Source organism: Cupressus sempervirens, chromosome 7 (assembly GCF_028749045.1).
Source record: "Cupressus sempervirens isolate cs-2001-9-10 chromosome 7, ASM2874904v1, whole genome shotgun sequence".
NCBI lineage: Eukaryota > Viridiplantae > Streptophyta > Pinopsida > Cupressales > Cupressaceae > Cupressus > Cupressus sempervirens.
This window is the reverse complement of record NC_143124.1, coordinates 312,119,602-312,141,627: the sequence shown is the minus strand read 5'-3', so window position 1 is coordinate 312,141,627 and position 22,026 is coordinate 312,119,602. Positions and strand designations below refer to the sequence as shown.

Here is a 22,026-nt window from a genome sequence, read left to right as displayed (position 1 = left end):
CTCTTTTCGTTATACTTGGTGAAAAGTTATTTGTTCTCCTTTTCCAATTCATTCGACACTGCAATGAAATATGAAGGTGAGAGTCCTTATCAAATTAATCCAAGAACAATACTAATTTCTTTTTGGATTTTTTTTTGGGTCAAATCATAAATAAATAGAATAGGTCATCAATATAAGCTACAGTTGATTATTCGAACATAGAACATTATCTACTTGCAGAAAGAGTGCAAACATCTTAACCAATATATTGATAATAATAAGGTTTGTAAAAGATATTACAAGTTCATCTAATCAAGCCCGGATGACCAAAAATAAGAATCTGATCTGCGTTGAAATTTTTGTGCACAATATTCTATTTTGGCTGAACTGTTACAAATCCTGTAATTCTTGTTGCACTACTATGTAAAGTCTCCTGAACTGATCTTTAGCTAAATGGGTTTGTGAGAATGTGGGAGGAGGACATGCAAAGTTGATGCTTTGTTTGGAAAAGCTTTTGCTGTCGACATGCGTTGGTCAGATTACAGGACTGAATTATTGATCAGTAGGATATCATGACTACTACATGGAGAGGTAGGATATCATGACTACTACATGGAGAGGACTACTACATGGAGAGGAGAGGGGTTTAAAGACATGTTTTTTTCTGACACAAATCCTTAATCAATTGTCTTAATATGACAGTTTAAAAATTATTTATCATCTCAAATATTGTCTTTAACCGAGTGTCTTTAAAAATGTCTTAAAATATTGTCTCTATAAGACAATATGAAACAAAAGTCATTTTGTCTCTTTAGAAACAATTTCACTTTTGTCTCTTTGGAGACAGTACTCTTTAATCCCAATTGTGGAGACAATATTGGAAACAATACATGTTTAAATTCAACTATTCTTCAACTGTTGTCTATCTATTTCAATGTTATTTAAAAAATTAAAAATAAATTTAAATTAATATTATTATTTTCCTATGATTTTTTACATCTAATGTGTGAATACAATAATACAATATATTCACTGTAATTATTTGCAATATTTTTTTCCTTACAAAACATTCAATAATGTAGCATAACCAACAAACTTGGCCAGAAAAAATATATTGATTATTTTATTTCCAATACTTTCTTTGTTACAACATGATGTGGGAGTTTATCCACTACAACCAATAAAATATATCGTAGAAATGGCATAGCCATCACTGAATAATAACATTGATTTTTTTATATTCTATAACCTCATAATGAAGTACTTAAACTGAACCTAACACCTTAATACTACACTTGTCCACATGTCCACCAAGTCTAATGGTGTAGTACAAAAGATGTTTGATTTAAATATATATTCTTATGAAGAGTTGTAATGCTCTCAACATGCCATGTCTAGAATGCCCACATCTAGGTGCAATTGCCCAACAATGGTTATGAAACAAACCAGAAGCATCTCAATTTTCTTGGTGTCTTTTGTAGCTGAAGGATAGAAATATTTAGCCAAACAAGAAGCATCTCATATTCTTGAAGGTTTTCCAATAGCCTGAAAGAGAAAAGAAATGTAAGCATATAAGAGAACTAATCAAATGATGATGCTCATATATGCAAAATTCATCAACAAAGAAAATATGTACAGAATGTTGTGAATCATAGAGATCACTCAAATTGAAGTATGCATGAATCTATTGCCTATTTTTTGTTGTGGGGGGTAAAAATAGACTTTCTTATAACAATTAGTAGGTCCTTTTATAAAGGTTGTAGATGTTATCTAAAGTAATTGAAAGCAATCGTAACTCTTGTCTTTTAGACACAAATGATGGAGGGAAGTTTGAACTGATTAAAGTACATGTAATTTTCAAGCTTGTTCCCAAAAGTATATTGATAGGAAGAAATAACACCAAGAAGTTTGAACTGCTTAAAGTATGTAGTTTTCAAGCTTGTCTCCAAAAGAATGCTATTATTTTAACTCGATCAATAGGAAAAAGAGGTTTAAAGCTCTTGTGGTTGTACTTGAAACTTCATTCAAAACAAGTTAAAAAATAAATTAATAAAGAAAATATTGATTTTAAGTGAGAACCATAAATCAGTGGATTAATGACATTTTATTTCTTTACTATTCAGAGCACAATGTCTATATCATGTTTAGAGCACATTCATGGCTGCAATGAATGATATCATTCTTTTGGGATCAATGTTATTGATTGCTTCACTCATTTAGGGTAGTTCTATCAATAGTCACTTACAACTTAATAGTTTGTGATCATAATATGAAAGTGCTACTACAAGAACAGATCATTACAAACATCAAAGAGTGTTAAGGATGCTACAGAAAAAATTATTGTGCCATGAGACAACTAGGATGGCAAAGAATTAGACCATTATGTCAAGACCATATGCATAGAGCAATTGTAAGAGGTGGAGAAAAACAACGTTAGAAATAGGACAACCAATAAGTGATGCATGTTTACTCTTTTGACGATTCTACATGGTTTCATCCTTATAGACATCTGAGGAAATATTAACAAAGTGTTCAAAGAAGATTAAAATGCTAGCATACATGCTTCAGAGAAGATATAACATTATCAGTTATATGAATGTGTCGAAGATAGATTATGAAAGGAGCATAGAAGAAAATGCATGCCCCTATACAAGGGGTACAAGGCCAAAAAGGTGACAAAGCATAGTTCATCAAAATAGTGGACTTCACAATTCTCTTGATGATTGTGTAGGGTTTCGGCCCTAAAGATATCTGGGAAAATATAAAACAAGGTGTTCAAAGATGATCAAAATGCTAGTTCACATGCGAGAAGATCTAACATTGTCAGTGATACGAATATGCTGAAGATAGCAGCATGAAAGAAGCATACTACGGTTACAAGGCCACAAAGATGACAGAGCATAGTTCACCAAAATAGTGGACTTTGAAACTATAAAATGATGAAGAAGATCTCATCATTATGGTAACAAAGCACCAAGGTTAATTCATAATATACACAATACAGTTATGCATATGACTGTCGACGATATTCTGCAAAAGATGTTGTGACTGTGGAACCATCACCAAATAATGACATTGAACATCAAATTCAAATACATATACAGTCACGCAGTATGAGAAAAAAATAATATAACCATCAACACTAATGGCATAGCAAAGATAATATGTGAAAATAATGGCCAAAGCAATCGACGAGGCATGTTGTTGTAGATTTCTTAAAAGTAGAGATGCATGATCATTTACTAAGTAATAGAATACAGATCAATTATGTCATGTGGTACATAATGTCTTCTAGAAGACAATCAATGATAGGAATCAAGCTACTATTATTAAAAAGTGCAGGGGCAAAAAATGTTGATCAAATATTTTAAGATTAATGAGGTAAATGTGACATTAGCTGCATCAAGAGATCCATGGCACGCTCAATGTTTTTGTAGTGCCTCTCCCATTTGACTTTTGTAAGTCGTCCTAATGGATGCAACCTTGATGAACTTTTGTTGTGATGGGATCTTGATTGTGACCCTAAGTGGTCTACACCGTTGAAGTGCTTGGATTTATGCTTCTTTATCAGTTGCTTTATTTATGCTTTTGACTGATCTTTGAGATTATGATGTGATTTTTGGTTCACTGAGGTTTGTGCCAGTGATTACCAGGATCGATGTGGTATCATGAGGTTGTTCCGAGATTACCTTGAGATGTGTACAAAGATTGCACTATGTTCTTTTACCATGCTGCACTGGACTAGGTTCCTGTAGCAGTGGTTAGTCATGTGTATGACTATGGTTGTTTTTGTATTTTAAATGCCTTTTTAATGCAAAGTAATAAATCATTATTAAATGCTTAAGTAATTAGAATGGATTGTTCATGTTGGATTCTTTGGTTATGTGCTGTAGGCATTTACCTTGTTATATTTTTGATTAGAGAGATATTTGTTACTCATGTTATGTTTACATTTGAGAGGACCCGAGGGTCAGATGTTACACTTTGATTCCAGTATCATGGATTTTAGACTACTATGTTGTTCAGTTAATCATATTGCATGATGATGCCATTTTGAGATGACAGTGTGTTTTGTGATGTTATCTGGTATTTGGACATATCTCTTATTATGTTGTGTGATGGATTTAATGCTATGGTTATTTACTTCATTCTTGCGTTGTTATGCTTTATGCGAATGTGAGTGATGTAAATAGATTATTTTAATATAATTAAATAAATGGTTAAATTAGGTGATTTAACGCATTATTGCTTCGGCTATGTTATTATATGCAATTGCACTTGATCGTGTTGTTTAGTGTGCAGGATTATATCCCTGGCAGTGGCACATGGAGTCAGTGATTCAGCCTTTCATATTTTACCAATGTCGTCCTTGTATGGTCGACGTATCCGTTATTAAAATGTTTAAATTAAACCTTTCGGTGATTATTAAATCCGAACTCATTTGCATTATGTGATTAGACCAGTAAGCGTGTCTGTGCATTTAGAGGTTCGCATTGTCGCGAAAGTTGTTAAAGTGATTTATGTGTTTTTGGGTTTTCGGGCTTTTTAATTGATTTATTTTAATTTCTGGCAGCTTTGCCATAGATGAATTCTTATTTATAGGAATAGCCTGTTTTCGTTTGGGTCGATTCGGAGTTTAACTAGATTGGTTGGTTAAATGCCCTAATCGATTATTCACCCGAAAAGTGAATAATTATCCAATGAGGAATTTAATTCCTCACTTCTCACTTTCAAATTGGAAAGTTGGAGAGTAAAACCCAAAATCCTCTTCATGAGGATTTACTGTTTTGTTCGTTGTGGGAGCTACGGGTGTGGGATTGTCGCGAGGTTGGGCTCGTTGGATCTAGCTCGGGGAAACCTTGGATTGCCGTGATTTTCAGCTACTTCTGCGGGATATTTATTTTATGGTTCAGATTCCCGTTTTGTCCTTTTGGCTGTGAGGTAGGGCTTTCCCGTTTTATTGTTTCTGCTCCGTTTCAGCTTCTGTTTTTGGTAGCCGTTTGCTTGGAGGCTGAGAACTAGTGTTCCCATCTGTTTCTGTATGCTAGTTCTACCCAGTTGGGCGAGTATGAACATTTCTCTGTTTTTTGAGACGAGGGTTTGGGATTTTGCACCGTTATGCTGGCCGTTTTTGCATACGGTGTCCGATTCCATTTATTTTTGGATTTTTGGAGTTTTTGAACCCAAAGGCCAAATAAGTTTTAATGTTGAAATTTTTTCAAAATTTGAGATTTTTACCTCGTTTTCCGTGCTGCCCTGTTTTCTCGAATTTTCTTGGCACAATGTGGGTCGTAGATCTTGATGATCTGTTTGGATATCAGTCAGACCACTTTTGTACCTTTTTGTTGCATTGGTATGCGTGTTGCATCCGTACTCCCGACGTGTTCGGTTGAGCGATTTTATACCTGTTATGGTTTCTTTTGGACCTTTGCTTTTGTCTCATGAGCACTAGGATTCGTGTAGAATCCATACTCTCGGATTGAGGCCGATTGAGTAAGTTCATGACTGTTGGTCTTATTGCATCATTGGGATTCGTGTAGAATCCATACTCTCGGATTGAGGCTGATTGAGTGATTTTATGATGTATGGTTTTATTGGCTTTGGGATTCGTGTAGAATCCATCCTTCCTGTGTTGCTTTCAGTTGGGTGTTTTCTTTGCATTGTGTTCTCATTCCTATCCTTGTGTTATGATCTTCGTGATGGTGGTGCGCCACACACGAGTACGTGCGCGTACATTTGTTGGGTGACTTGCGAGGCCCAATCTTCCGTGAATTTTCCGGAAGTTATGATCATTGGGGTTGGGATGGGAGTATGCATGCCCACGGGCACTTGTTGTAGGATGAGCATGGGTAGGGTAGGCTAGCATCTGGAGGGGGCTTCTATCTCGCAGCCCGACGATCATGGCGTCATGGGTTGGTAGAGGAAGCTTTATATTAGTGATAACTAAATAAAATGTGTGATTGTTAATAAAACTTAAGATAAATAAAATGTGTGAGCACCCGATTAAGTTCGAGGACACAACGTGTGAGCACCCGTTTAAGTTTGAGGACACACGATCCGAGCTTGGGCTTTTTGATGCCAAGCGACTCTCCAGGATGTCAGCCCCTACATAGTAGCCTATTGAGTGTCTGACCAGGACCTTTACTCCTTGCATTGTCTTAGGTTCTTGGTTCAGCCATCATACTGTCTGGCGTGAGTGTTAGCCTTGGATGTTGTGCTTTATGTGTGTTTGTGGTTGGATCATTATCTCCATCAGCACGGCGAGTGTGGACCTATGGGTGCCACGTGGTTGGGAGGCGTAGCTACCTTCACCACTGCTAGGGATCGGTGTACAGAGACGATCTTTGTCCTAGTGCGACCGTTGCTGGATGTTTTCACTTGGTACTTCGGGTCCTGGAGTATGCTTTCTTGTGATTTATGCTTTCATTGGGATGCTTGTATATCATGTTTAGATGATGTTATTTTATTTGGTGCATTCCCTTATTATGATGTTTAGCATATGATTAGATGATGTGATTTTCTTTAGTAGTATATATGTTGCTTACTACTGTTTAGCATGTGATAGGTGATGTTATCTACTGTAGGATTATCTTATGCGTTATCACTAGCATGTTAGATTTTCTTATGTTGTTGTTATGCATGTTTTAGTAGTGACGTCCCTATTACGACAGTACTGACGATTTGGTCGGTGGCTTCGGATGTTACGCGCGGGGGATGGCTAGGACCCACGATGGTCTTATGATGCTATTGACGGTTGGGAGGAACCGCGTACTTAGTTTGGTTGTTCAGTTCATTGCGACGTTGCTTTTGTTCTCTGCGATGTTTAATTCAGTGTGTTCTTTGCTGCTGTAGTTTAGATGGTTTGATTTTCTTCATTCCGTTTTGTTCTTGCACTCGAGTGTTCATTCCTCGAGCCTTTGTGGATCCAGTACTCCCCGGTGTGGAGGTTCTTTTGTTCGTTTTTCCCCGTTTTTGAGTTCTGGAGGTGTTTTTACTTTCTATGGGCGACATTTGTTCAGCATTGTGCGACACTGATAAAGTATCGCATGGCCATAGAAAGAATGCCGTACGATACTATAAAATGTCGCACGCATCACTGAAGAAGTGTCGTACGACACTGGAAGAGTGTCGCACGGCTTTATAAGAAATGTCGTGCGATACTTTTCCAGTATCGCACGCCTTCTTGAGAAGTGTCGCACGCAGTAAGGGAGAAGTGTCGCCCTCCCTTAGTAAAAAGTGTCACACGATTTTTGTGAAAAACCTGCGCGTGCCATCAGCGGGCACTTTTCTTCGTGATCCGATCTTTTTGAGAGTGGTTTTGGATACCCTTTTGGGCGTTCTTCGACCCTATGCTGTTGCATTTTGAATTCTGTCAGTTTCTCTTGAAATCGAGTTTTCGTGTTTCTGGTTTAGTCTCTTGGGGTTTAAAATATATCGTTTAAGTATAAGTTGACGTATATAACTTATACTTAAGATATATTTTAATATATGCGACAAATCGTTTGAGATAGGTTTCAGACCTCTCAGAGATAAGTTATGGATTCTAAGAAATTTCAGGGCTTCAGAAATCCAGACTTAGCCAATTTTCAGGGCTTCAGAAATCCAGACTTAGCCAATTTTCAGGGCTTCAGGATTTTAGGCTTAGCCAAATTTCGGGATTCTGCATATTACTCCAGCTTGGTGTTTTGTTGATGAGTGGTTGTTTCTTGTGCCCTCATCATGTGTGTTGTCTTTGTTGGCTTTGTTTGTGTGTGTCAGTTTGGAAGTGGCGTTCGGAGATTAGTTGGTTGTCGGGATTGTGTTGAAGTGTTCCGTTTCGATCTTTGTGATCCCTGTATGATGTTGTCTTGTGCATTCATACTTGTAAAAAAAAAATATCTTGGCTTGATTTGAATCCTTGTTTCCAAGGATCTTCGGGCGGGGCATTACAGTTTTCCATTTGAAAAGGAAAGAAATAGAGGTGTCCTAGTATTAGAAAAATACTATGAACTTTGATGAATAGGAATCATCCATTTCAAAATGATAAAAAGAAGACAATGAGAAAGGGAATTGTGCTAGAGATGAAATAAACCTCTAGACAGTCATATGCAGTCAATCAGAAGGACAGTTACTCTGATGCTATTGGCAACAATAGTCATGAAAAGTACAACACAAACAAGTTTAAAAATAGAGCATTAGAAATTTAGATAGACAAAATACCATTGTCATATATTTCAACTGCTTATTGCAGCACATAGAAGCAAAATTGAGAAGTTTTGTAATACAAAGTGGAAGATATATGAATGCAGAAGATAGTAAATTGGCTAAAAATTAAAATAGGGGTCATGACTATAATAACAAGTAACAAATTCAAGGAAACCAATATGAGTCAATCAAAAAGGACAACAATGATATCAATGTAACATGCATCTAGAAGTGTATATAGAGCTATTCTAGAAGCATAAAGCTCACATGAAGTTGTTGACTGATGCTACGGTTTGAGATTTGAAACCAATATTTCAAAATGTGGAACTTGAGAATGGAAAAATAGTTTTGTAACCCTCATTTCAATCAAGGAGATGGAGCCCTAGCTATAGAAATATTCCAAGAACACAAAGTCACACAAAGCCATAGATAAATCTTAGACCCTAATTAAAATGAGAAATTTATTACCTATTTGCAATGGTGCAGATTTAGAATTCTCTTGAAGATTTTCAAGTAGAATCATTGATGCAGCTTAGGGAAATTCTGATGCAACATTCACCCAGATGTGACCCTTTTCCCTCATTGCATTTCAATGATTTCACATTGTGAAATGGAGGACAGGAAGAGTTAAGAGAGAGGAGGGATTAAATTAAAAGTTAACTCTAAAACAATTACTTTTTATATGGCAATGGATGATAGAAAAGAAAAAAAAAACTTAAAATAAAAAATATTGTATTAAGAGTAACTCTTGACCTTTACCATATTTATTTCTCAAGTGCTACTCAAGTTAAAAAAATTTAGACTTGTTTCTTTGACTTTACACTAGGTAGATTCCTTGCTCTTTATCAAGCGGAAATATTAGCACAATATTCTGCAGACATATTAAAAGCAATTAAACCTATTTTCATGTCTATGCCAACATTTTCTTGAGCAATGCTAGTGAAGAGATTCAAAGAAAAGGGGGACTATTGAAACATTATCATACAGATCAACTAGATTATTCAAGATTCTAACCTGGAGAAATGAAGACTTGATAAAGGGCCTCATCTTCTTCTTATAGTTTTATTTCCTGTCAAAACAATAGCAATTCCAAGACAATAATTAGATTTGGTAGAACTTACAGTTTTCAAATCTGAATTGAATGTTAGTACATAATCATAGAAACATTATACATAAAAGACATACATCTCTGCAACGCCAAGGACTTTCAGAAATATGACAGTACAGAGAGAGCGTCAGACAAAAAAGCATGACACATGTATTAGGAATATGCAGCAAGAACAAACACAGAAATATTTCTTAGAATGAATTCTCAATCATGCAAAGATGACTAATAAACCCCGATGGAGTCTAGACAACAAGATATCTTGATACATAATGGCATTATATAAATACATGAAGACCATGTGAAAATGAAACCAAGCGCTTCCAGGTAATAATCCTGTTTCCAAACATCACGGGAATGAGATCTATATTCTTCAAAAGACAGACTCTCAAAAGAAAAGAAACTATTTTTATTCAAACACCCTTCAACACTCTTCTTGTCTGCTAGATGACAAAAAATATTCGCCCTTCAACACTCTTCTTGTCTGCTAGATGACAAATATATTCAATTTATAGCAAGTCAATGTATGAAGTGAACCACAACAAAAGTGTACTACTCTTTGAATGTTTTAAAGTCAATCACTCACATCCCGATATGATGGTATTGATTAATTTCAAGATTACAGAGGTCCTCGGGCCATATGATTAGCTTCAATTTAAGTCTAAAATTCTCTAACTTCATGTTGCTGGAGTCCACAGACAAAACAATTTTCGATGCCAAAGTAAGATGAGATTTGAGTGAAGGCACATTCATTAGCAATTCCTCACAGAATCAGATTTTGGACATAGATAAAGCAGTAATAGTGCCTGTTGACTGTTCTTGCGCAGGGAATTTCTCACAGGCCAACGCAAGCTATAGCATCCAAGCAGATGCTAACTATTTCAAAATAGCTAATAATACTTACCAGGGTCTCTCACCTGCCCGGCTCTATAAAATTACAAAGAATACATTGGGAATAAATGAGGGCTTTAGGATAGTACTAACTTACAATATCAAGCTCAATAACCTCCAGCTTGGTGTGCACCTCATCCATAGTTGCTTGACTTGTATGTAATACAAACAGTGTGTCTTGCTGCGATGTAGAACCCTGCTTCAGCCCGCACAAATTGTGGGTGTCCAGTGTCCAAATCGTGCACAGCTAAGAGAACTAACGGGAATTAAATGCTCAAACCTTACACTGATCATCAGATAGATGCAAATTTCAAACAACTAAATCACATATTAAAAGGCCTTCAATTTAGATCGACAAAAAGTGTCCAGTGGGGGACAATGTTTGATAAACAAGATCTGAGGCCGAACCATTGTTTACACCACAAACTATTGATTCTAACAACAAAACCCCAAGAGACAAATGTTGTTTCATTTGATTGGAGATCATGTGGTGATCATAGAAGCAATGTGACATCAAGAATAGACTAGGTGTCAATGGTTACCCTGAATACATCAAGATAAATAGTTAAGTAGAAATTAAACATGCCTCAGCTCACATTGAGAGGCATAAGCCTGGCCAGTGCCTTGAGAGTCATTGACTTCTTCTCCTTCACCCCCTTCCTCATTGAGCTTGACAAATACAATGTTTTCTTTACACAAATTGGTTTCTGGATTTGGTTGTGTATATTTATTTATTTTATCATCAACGTTTTGGATTATGCTCTCTGATCCATCATCAGGATGAGAGGAAAGGATATGAAAGAAATAACTAGCACTTGTACACTGGAGGTTCAAGAGTTACGCCAATTCATCATGTCACATTTAATTTACAACTTACAGGCTTACATAAATGATTTATTTTCATAAATTCGCTTTCTTTGTAGACAATAAATTTAACAAAGACATAAGAACTTTCCAAGAACATTTACCAAGTTAACTCTCAAGCCACTGCTAATTTCAACAAAAATCACATTGATGTTTTAGTTCAAAAATAATAATGTCCGTGAAAAATAGCACCTCATACAAGAATACAATCATAAATGTGCAGTAAGCTACAAAATATATCAGATAATATGAACATTTTATGCAGAGCACCTTTCTACTCCTTTTCCCATGGCTGCTTTAATCTTAATAAAGCACACTTTCAAAAAAAATTGTAACAGCTAATCTTCACAATAATACACCTTGCTACTCCTTTTTTCATGGCTCCATTAATCTTAAAAAGCTGAGTTTTAACAAAATTTATGTAACAATTTTAGCTCATCATCTTCTGGATTTTATTATTCTCCAGTTTCTGAAATAATAAATAAAATATGGATTACTTGTATGCAGCTCATGCGAAGTAAAAGAAAATTTTGTATACACCAAACGACACCCAAATTCACTATCAAACGAAATGTGTACATTTAATCAAAACAAAACTGTCTACTTACTCAAGAAAAGCTGCAGTTTGCTGAATACATACTTGCTTTTGCAATCAGCACACTCCCTATTGTCAGGCAGCCTTAGAAGACTTTCCAATATCTGCATGACAGACATCTCCATTGACAATTTGAGACACGGTGACAAAAAAATACACGTCAATTTGTAAGTATAAAAGTGATATAAGAGAGAACAGGAAATGTTTATTACTTGCAGATTAGATTAAAAGAAAACCATACTGATCGTTCATTTACAAAACATCACACAATCATTTTTATTGAGTTGAACTTAGAGAGAAAACAAAATTAATCTAGTGGCTTAATTTAGCAACAGGAAACTTGATGTACACTGTATTAGATTTAAGAGCTATGAACATGGTTTACAACTGTCTCGGTTGATTACCATGGGGAGGAAGATAAAACCCACTAATATAACACTAACTGTTTATTTTTTTTTAGCGAAGTTGGATGCCAGAGTTTCCATGAGACTGAAATCAAGGAAACCAGTCTCACAGGGCAATCCTCACTGCACTTTAAGACCACACTATCCAATTCCCTCCAATGTACAGTACTTGTCAACAAGAGAAATCAGTCATCTAGCCAACCCAAATGTGAATGAGCTTCCACAATTTCATCTCTAAGATCAGGGATAGAAAATGTCATTGCTCGAAGCCACTGATGCCCCACCTTCTCATAGCAGATAACATGTTTCAGTGAGACAAGTCCACAAACACTTCTGGGCAACATCCTTAATCGAGAACACTCTCTCATGTTAATCTCTTTCAGTTTCTTCAGTTGACCTATTTCCTCTGGAAGTTCCTTCAAGCCCTCACACAGTGAAATGTCTAGAAATTCAAGCGGCCCAAGTTTCCCATTTGATGTTGGAAGCTCTTTCAGGCCTCGTAATGCTGATAATCTCAGCATTCTTAAAGACCTCAGATTTCCGAGATCATATGGCAACTTTTCAACAAGATGGGAGTTTGTAACAGACCATATTTGAGCAGAGGACATTTGAAAGATAGTAGGGGGCAATTCCTCCAAGTTGCTACAGTGCTCCAGATGAAATTCTTGTATGTTGGCACCATTCAATGTGGAAATATTTGCAAACCCTTCGTTTAAGCTCAATGAGAGTCTATCCAAGTTTTGCATTATTTTGCTCTGTTTCACATTGGTGGTTGCAACCAGATTCTGCAACCGAATGCTCCCGAGTGGAGGGAGTGAAGATAAAACACCAAGACCTCTTATTGTGGCCTTTTTAGAGCTCAAATTACATACAATTAAAAATTTCAGTCTTCTCATGGTTCTGAGAAATGGAGGAAGAAAGTACTCGCTTGCAGAGAAGAGCAACACTAGAACCTCTGTTTCCAGAAAATTCATCTCATACCACTGTTTCTCGGCCATTGAACCTGCATGATGATAAGATGAGTCGCACATGCAATCAAATTATAACATCTAAGGTAGAATTTTGATATCAAAGGTATTGCTGTTCTAATCCTATCATTATGTAGCAGGGAAAAACCACAAAAACTAAAGGTTTTTGCCACTATACATGTAAAGAGTGTAAATCCCACCTGTGTGAATAGAGACAATATGTGCATTGAAGGGCTTATGATTAAGCACTTCCCATTTCCCCGGCAAGCTCTGGTCCTTCAAGGTCACGAGTAGCCTCTTATTATCGACTAGAATGTCCTGGCTTCTCAAATACATTGCCAAATCTTGTAGTACCCGGTGCTGAGAAAAGTACAGCTCAGAGGCATTTCCATAAGAGATTGTTTCTTGGCTTGTAGTGATTACCAGCACCATGTCAGCTCAATGTTTGAAAAGAATAATAGCAAAATGTTTAAAAAGGAAATGAATTTACCCTGGATTGGTTATTAAATTCAAGAGATCTCTTTTTGCAAATTCCAATAGCATGAGAAAGGCATCTCGCCACTCCATCTTCCTAACATAAACCCAAATGTCCAGCAGTGCATCAGCACAAACTTTCTGGCCCTCTGCAAATGAGGCCAAATCTAAGAAACATTTCCTCCCAACATCATCCAAGAAACCAATACTGATCTCCAAACATCTACAAAGCCCTTTTTGTTGATAGTGAGATATTGGTTCCCCATTAAAAAGCTTTTTTGAGTGCAATCTCCCAGCTAATATGAGGTTCCCATTGCAATGAGCTTCCTATCACCTTGAGAGCAAGGGGCAAGCCCTTACAGTCAGCTTGGACCTGCCATTCATCATATTCATAATTTTAATGATAATCAACAGAGAGGAACTCTCAATGGTTTATGCAAGTATCTATTTGTTAAGAAAAGACAATACCTTCATGACTAGATTTGAATCTGCAAAACTTGGAATTGATGTCTGTCCGAAAGCAGAGAAGTAGAAAAGTGCGAGAGCATCCATGTGGCCCAGCAAAGGCAATTGGTACAGTCGAGTAGAAAGGTTTCTGGGTATTGTAGAACTGTCTCTGCTTGTGATAAGGGTCTTATATCCTGGTGCTTCAAATAGTAACTTCTCTGAATTAGCCCTAACACCAGACATCATGCAATATTACCAGTGTTCTATTAGATTGTTTCTTAAGCTGCTTCTGTAGCTGTATACGTGCATTTTCAACATTCTTGAAGTCAGGGGCATCCCTTCCAACAATCTTCTCCCTTATCGTCTCCAAAATCTGTTTCACGTTTGGGGATTGTGAGACAGTGATGCTGCTGTAGCTGTATACGTGCATTTTCAACATTCTTGAAGTCAGGGGTGTCCCTTCCAACAATCTTCTCCCATATTGTCTCCAAAATCTGTTTCAGGTGTGGGGATTGTGAGACAGTGATGAAAATCACATTTTCAAAATAACCTAATTTCCACACATCAATTTGGGCTTTTAGTTTACTGCAATAGAAATGCACAACCTTTAACCAGAGAAACCCCTCAGCTGATAATTAACAATACAAAACAATTATAAAAACTATGATGGTAATCTTAGAAGTCTTTGAATTCGAAATCTAAAATTCTGGACACAAACCCACGAAAAAAACACACCTAAGTATTGTAGAATATAAAGGGATGTAACCTGACAAACAATCAAAACACACATTGAAGTAACAACGAGGGACAAGAAGAATATCAAGCATGATTTTAGCTTTAAATCAAGCCCTGATGTCTGGAGGACCAAAACCCCTTCGCCAAAATCTTCAAACACTGATGAGAAAATCCAGAGTGGTTTCTTAATAAAGCACTAAAACAAGAGTAAAAACAGGACTCACATTTGATATGGGGATCATCACAAAGAGCCAAGGCCAAACTTGTTTTCCCACAACCCTCCATAGAGTGCACCCCAACAACCGAAATCTCGCTCTTCAACAAAAGCTCCTTCATATTCCAAACAGAGTTTTCCAAGCCGACATAAAACTGAGATTTCACAGCAGTAGTATTATGATAAGAGAGGGTATCAGCTCTTCAATTTCAACACTTTCACACAAATTATCTAGACGAATTTGCCCAACTATACTCGTGGTATTTTGGCAAGCGTCATTGCCAAGCATGAAAGCTTGTTTACAGATGGTCTCATTCAGAGTGCTACATATAACTGGAGGTTTTAATTCTGTATATACATCTTTCAATTCTGCCATAAGCTTTCTCGCATTCAGTAGTAAGTCAACTGGGATAGAACCCACGAAAGCAGAGATCTCCTTCTCTAGGTTCAGTATCTGTGAGGCATGTCTACACTTACAAAATACGTTTAAAGGGCTTATTTTCCCATAGTATTTCACCAACTCTACGCCAGAGTTCCTCCTATCCATCTATCTTCGCGGCGTGCCCTCAGCTGCATCAGAAACTAACTCCTGTGTGCCACGACACCAAGGCACTAACAGGTTCGTGGCAGAATGCACCGCAGAAACAGCTTGGTGTCCATTTCCACTATTCAAGCACTATTCCGAGGCCGAACATATTTGCTCGGCACCTGAACAGGGGATTCTGACATGGACGGGACAATTCCCGCTCGAGAATCCCGTAGTAAATAGCCTAATCCGCTAAAAATATGCAGATTAGCCTCCCAAAAGAGAGAAAATGAGAGAGGAGAAAAAGAAACACACAACACGAAGAAGAAAAGAAAATGAAGAATTAAAAGAAAATGAATAAAAATCAAATAAGTAAATATGCAAACAATAACCTGCAACTTAATGAACATAAATAAAAACAAAACACCCCAAATATATGCACTAAATGAGCAAACAGGTAGAAGAATAGATCTAAATAAAAATAATTAATTTTATATATATATATATATATATATATATATATATATATATATATATATATATATATATATATATATATATAATGTTTTCTCTCTCTAAAGCGTGTTGACATGTGTCTTTAAGCACAAATTTTATTGTCTAATATTTTTTGGTGTCAAAGAAAGAAAGAAGACATCAGAGGATTAATAATGGCAATGATTTGGGCTTTAAACTCTTTGGTTTAATTGAGATTTGGTGTAAGGGGATGCAAAAAGTTTGGCCCAATAAGTGTGGGGAGCTCAGAATTGCCAATTGTGCAATTGCCTCAAATTGTTGCAGTTCATAAACAAAATTCCCACTTAAAAAACCACTACGCAGGGCATAAGAAGAGCTATTTTTCTTTCAAAATGTTAAGCAACGCCCAAATTTAGAAAGAATGTGACACATTTGATTTGCGTATTCATAAATATAAGCAGCATCCCTGCCTCTGCTCACAAACATGCACTGTCCTCTAAGCTTCCTTCTTTGGACAGTGTTCCAGAAATAGGTAATGAGCTATGCAAAAATGAGGCATAGCTAAAAATGACAATCTGCTTCCTTCCAATAATTGGAATATAATAAAATAAAGCTTGATAAATTTGTGTACTGGCAGTACGTACAGATTCTAAAATAATGATAGAATGAAAAAAGCTCGCACACAGTATACAATATTTTACCTGGGAAAATCCTTACAATTAGAAAACCTAGCAGAGCAACCTTGTTTATTGCTGAAAAAAATTCAACTATTCACGATACAATAGTATAACTCTATTTCAACTCTTGTTCACATGGAAACAATAATGAGCACACTGAAAAGCAGTTTTATAATTGACATAACTATCCAAGAGTAAATGCTTCAGCATAACTATCCTGACTGTTTAAAGGCACTAATCTGGATTTTGCTATATTATATTCTGCTGTTAGATAATCTGCAACAAAAGATCCTATTTGATATCCTATTGGTGAATTGCTTGACGCCAAGCTCTCAATTCCTTAAATTGTTGGTGAAAGCTTCTGCACTGTGACGATTGATGTTAAGCTTGCAGTGTAACTTGAATTAGTGATTAAACCAACAAATAGCCAAATGAGTAGTAATGCCCATCCAAGGCTGCTCTTGGTATTTTCCTCTGCATAAACCACATAGGTCATAAATTTTCTACACAAATTATTTTAGATATTTGAAAGGAGCAAGGTATTCTGAAACTACTGTGATAGAAACCTTTACATTACTGCATATCAGGTGAATCTTTGCTACATTTTGTACATCTTCATAATATTTAAATAGTTTAGGATCAATCATATGAAAGCCAAACAACTGTATTTCTAACAGAAGTAACTAAAATAGATCACAGGAGGCAAGGTACTTACTGTGGGAAAAGAACATTGTAGAAAATGTGAACCTGCCAAAAATGATGTTTATAAGACATTTTATCTTTGCATGTCTGAAAGCAAAGTTCTCATATGCAAGTATAGAATTATCATGTAATCTGTTGCTAAAACAAATCATGCTATAAAATTTGAATTCATAAATCTTTCTGATATTCTCATAATGTTTTATTCTCAAGGTTTTTTTTCTCTACAATCTTAGAGACACTTAGTAAGTCAAATATACATAAATTGATTCAGCATCAACAAAATTAATCACATATTTAAAATGAGATACACCTGAGTCGATCATTCCAAGAACTTTCTTTGGTCTGAAGAACGCCTCCACATAACATAGCTCATGCTGGTCCGAACAACAACTTTGCCCTTTTTGAATGCAATCTAAAGCCTGCACAACATTTCAAATTTTTTGGATAACATTAGTCCTTATGTAATCACCTTTAAAATGTGAGCTGATACATTAATTGTATATTTAGAAATATTTAATTTTCCCTTCTCCATTTTTTTGTAGGAAAGGACCTAATAGAGAATTTGAGCCATTAAGTAAGGGTTTCAAGGGAATAAATGAAAACTTGAAAAAATAGTTTTGCATTTTGTATGTGTACAATATTGAGAAGAGTAGTTTATAGTCGTTTGCACAGATGCTAAAAAAGAACATGTCCAATATGAAGGAAGAAAAAACTCTTGTAGAAAATAATGTCATGGAGGTCAATAGAAGGGAATACAATTTCTTAGATTGGATATTCATTTTATGACATCAGAAAGTTTTAAGTTTAGAAAATGAGCATGCTCATTCATAAGGGAATGCATTTAACCCTTCTATGTCACAACTTTTTGTGTTAAAGCATTTTGTAAGGCACCTCGAATACTAATGAATTGTCATAATTTCTTAAACAAATCTTAAATGATTTATGATAATGGTTAATGGATCATTCAAACCCACATAAGCGTATGTGCAATACATTGCTTTGGAAAATATTGAAATATATGTTATTAACATATGTAGAGATAGGAGATAATGTGATCATAGTCAGGAAAGTGGGAAGAACCATTGGAAGTCGGGCGCCAGGAAGTAACAAAGGATGATCTACTGAATGTGAAGTGCAGTCTATGTTTGAAACACATTTACATATTGAATGCAGGATTGGATAGTGTGAAGATTGGGCATTGAGGAAGCCCTATGTCAAATTGGGTTTGGAGTCCAAAATTGGAGTCAATAGGATATCATTGGTTTATACTTCCTTGTTAACTTAACCATTTTTATACAGACAAAACAGAGCATTGGTCTTAGATAGAAACATTGGTTCAAAACAGTCATAACAAGGTTTTTGTTATGTTATCATACTTTGGGAAAGGGTGTTCATGGATGACCTTAGGTTGCCAAGTAGTTTGAGAGGAGACTAAATCATTGACATTCTAAGTATGCAGCAGGCAGAATATTGGGTTTTTCTGAGTTTAATCTAAGAAAGCTTTGTGAAATAGGAGTATGGCATCATGATAGTCTTAAAGGCCCTTGTATCCAAGTTAGTTGGGTGTCTATGAAACCAAATTAGCATCTAGGGATATTGTGATAGACCTAAACAAACTAGATCCTTGAAGTATTGACATGGTTGATAGGCTAGAGTGCCTAAACCTCTTAAATTTATAACTCTCGTTGTGTTTTGAATAGCTTTTACCATACCTGCTACATCACAAGTAGCTAGTTTTTGTGCTAATATTCAAAGACTAATGCAGTCATCCATCAACATCTGATATTGCTTCTCCCTATAAGCCAAATACACAGATGGATATTCTGACTAAGACATCATATAAATTTAAAAACACCCTTGGAAGTAATGCATGAATTGTACTCAATTAGTATTTGATGATAGAAAATAAAGTACGGTCATAAACACTAAATATTGGCAACTAAGATTATCAGCATTGGAACCAAGAAGAATAACAAAACTTGAATTAAGAAATAAAGTCAAAAAATATAGATCTATTGTGAAAATATATGATCAGCAACTGCAATACAACATGAAATCCAATGTAGATAGCTATGTGTTGTAAGAAATGAATACAATCCAAGAAAATCTTATAAAGTTCTTTCAAAATTTGTAATTGTAAAGTGCAGATTTCATGTCCTTAAAAATTAGCTTTTAGAATCATTATCAATACCAATGTACTTAACTATGGCTTCCAAAAACTTCATAAATAACTCATATAGATCACAATTAACAAATATAAAATAACATATAACTACCTGAAATGGTTTGTTGGGGTCTGTATCAATCTGAATATGCTACCTAATTCACATAACCCATTTGCATTTTACCCATCATCTCACAGGAAGACCTGTAGTAAATACAAGTCAGAGTTCATCGATTTGAGATCAAACAATGAATGAGAGGATGGAAGAGGAGAAGAAACCATATCTACTTGGAAGAGGATGATGGCAGAGATAATGTCAACTTACCTCCCATACTGAAAACTGCAAGTGGTACCCAACACTACATAATAACCCAAAAGAATAATAGAAAAGAATAACAATATTACCAAGTGATCTCTTGATCTTATGCGTTAACCTCAACAATTTAATGAAAAAATGTGTATAAAATAACTGAATTGGATATGTTATATGAAAATAGTGCAAAGACACTATTACCTATTGGATGATATTTATTAAAGTTCTTTGAAACCCTAAGAACACAATGTAGCACAACATGCACAAATAACACTAGCGGAAACAAAGCCCAGAAATAATGCATGCATTATTTTTATATGTAAAAGGCAAAGTCATATAAAATTTAATCTATTTTTATGTTATCTTCTACGAAATATGTGTATCCATCTGTTTATTTTTTCTTCTCTTTCTACTAGGCACTAGACGAATTATCATTTCAGATTTCTCATTGCATTGAACATCTTCGTCATTATTCTTCTCTCCCATATATTGAGATGCAATGATGGTTGACTTTTGAGTTTCAGGAACATTTATTGCATCATGTGAATGCATCTCATCTTCATGCTCACTACTAGATGCTTGAGTTGACGAGTTTGACTTTTGAGCTTCCTATACACGACACATTTTTACTATTAAAACATAATTTATCCAATTAAATTAATCCATGTCATAAAATATATTAATTACATACATCAAATTGATCACTATTGATTAATTTTCCCCTTGATCAATCATATATTGTCAAAGGCCTTGTGAACCATGTAGGACAACATACTTCAAGTCCTCCTCTACTGCTTCCTTTTCAAAATGGTGAACCTATATTAACAAAGAGAAACAAACTTATAAGGTTCAATGACTAACACAATAGAAATAACTTAAAAACTTATTATTGAGATTGTGAATATAATAGATTAAATAATCACTTACCATGCTAGCACGAATTCTATTATATCCACCAAATCCCAATTTATGAGATTCGATCCTTGACATTCAAGCTTTGGTTGCATTCATTGTATCACAAAGATGTCTTTTACTTCCTTCTATAGATGGCTTGTAGTTTGGATTGTCATTGACCTTCCTCTTAAGCTTCCTCTTAAACTTGGTATCTTTCACAAGTTCATCCCATGTCACTTGATTTGTGATCTAAGATGGACGTGGATACTTCAAGTTTTTGACCAATTTTAACCTTAAATTATCTCTTTTTGAGTCTATGTACTTGCATGCAATATCTAGAATAACATCTTTATTAAAATCGAGATTGCCAAATGTTGTAATGACATCATTAAAGAGTTCTTCCTTTTTATCTTGATGTTGATTCCTCCAATCCTTTTGGATGGTACCTCCAGATAAATTTTCTTCATGTTGATATATAAAGTGAAATTATTTTAGGCTTGTTTCATCCTTCAATACATTTCCTTCAGAGGTGAGCAAGATTGTGAGTTCTTGCAATCCATTTGTAGTTACCAATGATACTTTTGTAGTCTTGGGGGTTGAGGTAAATCCTCTTATAGGGACATCAGTCACTTGGTCATTTACTTCCTATATTTATAATGAAATTATGAAATCAGTTAAAGCCCAACCAAGAAATTAGACTATTGTCAAATTTAAAACAAGTGCAAAGACATTATTCATAAATGAGTAATGAAAGAAAAGACAATGCTAACAAATAGAATATACGAAGGATAAGAAATTAATTTTCAGAAAATCATGTGCCAAAAAATGAATACTTGTTAGTCTATTATATCATTTATGTCAACATTGACACACATGCAAAATAAATATTACTACTGCACTAAGAGCTATAGAAAGTTTTCAATTTTTTGTTTACATCTCAAAAATATATATAATACATAGAGTTATGCAAGTCATGTCTATCCACAAGTAAAATAATATAAATAAGAAACACCCACACACAACTACATATATTTGGAGCATACAAAATTATACTCTCAATTACAGAAATAAAGAAAAACAATTAGAAGTCAATAAATATCTGAAGTGATATTACTAATCTGAAATATATATATATATATATATATATATATATATCGATATCTTCAATCAGGCAATAATTCCCTTTCACTGGTTCAACAAATATATATCATTGAATACAATAGAACTAATTTAATCAACAAGTGACTATCTATTTTCCTATATATTTCTATACTAACATGATGTTGGTGTGAGAAGTCATTGATAGGGACACACTATTATTTCAGTTCATTGATATCAATAGAAAACAAAAGAAAGAACAATCATCACTTGAAACATATCTCTTACACTACAAGTTAACAGTGATAAATAAAATCT

At 35.2% G+C, this 22,026-nt stretch overlaps 1 pseudogene across 1 annotated transcript; it reads right to left on the bottom strand.

Moving 5' to 3' along the window:
• Positions 1 to 1,075: 1,075 nt before the first annotated feature.
• On the bottom strand, positions 1,076 to 15,678 carry LOC149546660 (putative disease resistance protein At5g47280; annotated as a pseudogene). The gene is made up of 8 exons (XR_016353760.1): positions 14,871 to 15,678; positions 14,379 to 14,461; positions 13,933 to 14,260; positions 13,481 to 13,837; positions 13,191 to 13,399; positions 11,664 to 13,025; positions 10,257 to 11,492; positions 1,076 to 1,524 (listed from the first exon to the last, which is right to left on the bottom strand). The product of XR_016353760.1 is annotated as a putative disease resistance protein At5g47280 (transcript).
• Positions 15,679 to 22,026: the final 6,348 nt, after the last annotated feature.